The sequence below is a fragment of the Triticum dicoccoides genome, chromosome 5A (assembly GCF_002162155.2).
Source record: "Triticum dicoccoides isolate Atlit2015 ecotype Zavitan chromosome 5A, WEW_v2.0, whole genome shotgun sequence".
Taxonomy (NCBI): Eukaryota; Viridiplantae; Streptophyta; class Magnoliopsida; order Poales; family Poaceae; genus Triticum; species Triticum dicoccoides.
The window spans coordinates 21,649,110-21,653,148 of NC_041388.1; the positions used below are offsets into that span (position 1 = coordinate 21,649,110).

Consider the following 4,039-nt stretch of genomic DNA (forward strand, 5'->3'; position numbering starts at 1 on the left):
AGCATCATTAGTTTCATTATTGGTGAAGATGACACCACATATATTTGATTTATTTTGAATTTAAATTATGACAAATGATTAAATCCACCATAATCCAAATGCATATGACAATAATTATTTAATTCATATGAGATTATATAAATATAAGTTAAGATCCAAATCACATCATAAATTTATGATATTATATATTTAATCGTCTCAGCCAATTCGTCCTCTTGTGTTTCATAGTAAAAATTAACACTGACTCACAAGTTTGACAGAAGAATAGACAAGTTGAAAAGCAATATTTAGATAAGTAAAGACCACATGTGTTATCCTGATGATTGCAATGTATGATTCAACAACTATCTTTCCATCGCAAAAGGATGGCCTTCATGCACCATTAAGTTTGGATTAGGACTGCTAAGTTGCTTGCTGAGTTGCTTGAGCCCTTAAGAGAAAACCAATCAGGATATCCGTCTCTTGTTGCTTCTTTTGCCAGGCTTCATTCTTCTCTTGCTCGATCTTCTTCGCATCTTCCAATTATTCGTGTTGCTTCCTCTACACCTCTTCAAATGCTCTCGCTTGTGCTTCAAGTCTCACCACTAACTCCTCTCAGTGCCTATAAATTGACAAAACATAACAACGTTGCATCTTGATGAGATGAAAACAGACAAGATAAAAAGGTGAGAGTACCACTAAGAAGCTTACAATCTATCAAAATGTGAATGTAAAATAGAGAGGTACATTATTAAATGTGAAGGCAAACATATGGATGGGCAAATGAAACAGTAAACTGAAGAATAACTTATAATGGTAAAAAACATGCATAACTAAGAGATAAATTTCATTTATCATTCTGAAAAGGAGCAAGCATCACCGATAAGATATCAAGTTAGTAACCTAGGCAAGAAGCAACTATGCTTGGACAACAACTTTTAGATCAAACTCAACCAACCTATATCATTCTACTAAAAAGCAAGCATATAAACCAATCAACAAATCATACTAGATTTCAGGATTAGAAACCATGCATTACAATCTTATTCTCATGCCTTTGTGTTGTAGCAGCAAAAACCATGTACTTCTCTTTACAAGAATTATTATTTTTATGTTACTTTGGATTATTGGATTTGGATCAAACCATATATAAACAGCAAAGCACTCCTCGGTTTGTTACAAGAACTGAAGACAAATGTCTTATTCACAAGTATTTGTGTATGCATTTTCTTACTATCATGAGGGCACTATGCACAGGCAGAAAAGCATGAAAAAAATAAACAACAAGAACACAACAAGAAACAAGACAAGTACCTGTCATTTGCATCTCTCGCCTCTCTATCCTTTTGCTCAATTCTTTCTTCTAGAACTCAGATCCTTGCTGATGAATTAGAGTTCCCAAATCTCCCGGATCTTGATGCATAACTCATGCTAGAAAGGAAGGTGCTATGGGCATTTTCTTCCTTTAGAACTTCAGCCACAATCATTGAAACAAACACTGGTTGTCACTTCTGATTGTGTTTCCCTTTTCTTTTCCATTGCATTCTATTGTATAAAGGAAAACATTGATGGTCAAGTAAGGCAAAGTTCATATGATGGATACACTCGATCAATATGAGAATCATTTCAAGTCAAAAACAATAAAGGAAGAAATCTTACATAAGCTAGATGTGTCGGCTCGCTCATGCTGTTAGTATGGGTCTCTTTGAAAAACTCAATGGGACTTGGCTCCTGATTATTGTACTTGCCGTTTTCCTATATATGAAAAATCTAACATTACCACTCCATATATACTGACAAGATCCGATAGACATAGGACTAGAAGTAAGGTATTTGGAATGCTTACAATTTTGCTGAAAGTGGAAACATAAAACCTAATTAAAGCCAGTGAATGCACACTGATGTACACATTATTTAAGATGTAAGTCCACATGATATATTACCATTGCTTTGGACATAGCAAGAGTGGCTTCCTCTTCATCTCTCAAAGCCCCTTCCTAGAGCTTACATGAATATAATAAAGTAGATAAGTTAGGATGCAAGCACGGGATGCACTAATATCGTGTATAACTAATTGTTAAAGTGAAATTAATGGAAAACATTTACTCTTGCTTGCAGTATGAGTAAGCATATGGATGGAGGAGTACTTGTAACGTAACTGACTGATTTAGCTATTACAAGTTGGCTTCGCATTGGTGGTAGACAAAAAGAAACTAGATTGTGTAAAACAGTCATAACTCGTAAGCAGGCAGCAGTGCCAACAAGAAGTTCATGTCAGAATGTATAAATACAAAATGAAGATCTCACGCATTGGGATCTAACAAGTAAAGAAATCAACATGCATGGTGCAGCTGGGTCACAGTCAGGGAGAAGCAGCCAACAAGCCAATAAAAACAAGACTAGAATGTTTAGAATAAAAAAACAGCAAAAATATATGATTACCGGAGCTACTGGCATGGTTTAGAAACCAGAAAGTTTACTACTATTTCAGAATTAAGGCTCGATAGATGGTGTTGTATGTTTGCAAAGTAGGAGCAGGTTGATTTTACCCAGCTTAGTATGTCAGCTTAGTATGGCATAGTTTAGAAACCAGAAAGTTTTACTGCTATTTCAGAATTAAGGCTCGATGGATGGTGTTGTATGTTTGCAAAGTAGGAGCAGGTTGATTTTACCCAGCTTAGTATGTCAGAATATAGTAAAAAAACTAAAGTTTACCATGTATCTGCTTTTATCAAGTTCTGGGCGTACTGAAAATGCTTGTGGGCTTCAGACGCTTAACATCATGGGTAGCTAAATTAGGAGAGGCATGTCAAAGGTTAAGTTTAGTTCTCTTTTGACTAGTACTGTAGACAAAAGTACACTGATACAGAGCTATACATCTCCTTAAGGAGTCAAAATCAAGTGCAGTCTCAGTCTTTATTCAGTTTTGACAGCACTAGTTAAGGACTATTTATGGGACAACAGAACCACAAACATAGAATTCAGTTTCACGTTTTAACATAGATAAAGTGGTTGCATCAAGAAGCTAGTTTATCCTGACATATAGATACAGGGATACAAGGATGCACTGCTTCCTGCTTGTAATTAGTTCTCCTTTTATATGCTGCATACTTTAGTTCATGTGTTTATGTTCATCTGATTATGACACCATACAGCGATCAAGAGCATCTAGTTCTATTCATTACAGCAGGGTACAACCATCAGATGGTTAACATATAATTTTCTTCTGAATGCAAGAGTAGCCATACAAGCACATGGAAGCAAAAGAAATCTCCCAGCTAAGGCCACACATCTCATACCTAACTGAACTTTTCCATAACGGCTAACAGTGCTATAGTAGCATATATTCAGGTTCATCCCTTTTGACAATAGCAGGCTATAACAAATGCAAAACCATGGTCACTATTGCGGTTTTGCACACGGACCTATTAATAGGATATCAAGTAAAGTTATCTAGTAGGAGGTTCAGGCTTTTTAACATCGCAGGCTGTAGCAAATCCTAATTGCAGAGAAGGGCGAGGTGATTAGTACTAGTATGCATGAACCCTAATCATTGAACGCCAAGGGGTGGCTGGATGAGGAGGGCGGCATGAGGAAATCACCGAAAAGTCGTCGGTCGCTGGGGAAAAGAGAGTCGGGTGCTCACTGGGCGGGTTGATGCGGTGGGTCCAACCTCGGCGGCGGGGCAGCCTCTTTCAATCTGACGTCACGGGTCGCTGCAGTTGGGGGAGAAGAGGGCCGGGTGCTCGCGGGGCTGGATGTTTGGGTGGATCCGAGCTCGGCCTGTAGGGCGACCTCCCCCGATCTGCCGCCGCCAGTCGTTCCAATCGGGGCTATAATCTTGGGGAGAAGAGAGCCGGTTGAATCGGGGCAGAAGAAAGATACGGGGTAGGCAGTGGCTCTTCGCGGGTGAAAAAGGAGGAATTTGGCTGGGTCCTTGACGAGTGGGGACACAGTGTACACGAGGAATGATTTATTTTCAGTATTTATCTTCCACTCTAATACCATGTAATTCATTTACTTCGAAATAAATATCAAATTATTATTAGAAAAAAGGAAA

The 4,039-nt window shown here is 38.2% G+C and overlaps 1 long non-coding RNA gene across 2 annotated transcripts; it reads right to left on the reverse strand.

The window, feature by feature from the left end:
• Positions 1-1,426: 1,426 nt before the first annotated feature.
• LOC119296846 lies at positions 1,427-3,665 on the reverse strand. Of its 2 annotated transcripts, none has more exons than XR_005145409.1 (4): positions 3,582-3,665; positions 1,923-1,982; positions 1,639-1,734; positions 1,427-1,524 (listed from the first exon to the last, which is right to left on the reverse strand). It is a non-coding gene; the product is annotated as an uncharacterized LOC119296846 (long non-coding RNA). The 2 variants fall into 2 exon arrangements; XR_005145411.1 differs by having other exon boundaries at positions 1,923-1,976; positions 3,582-3,650.
• Between the last annotated feature and the right edge of the window lie 374 nt (positions 3,666-4,039).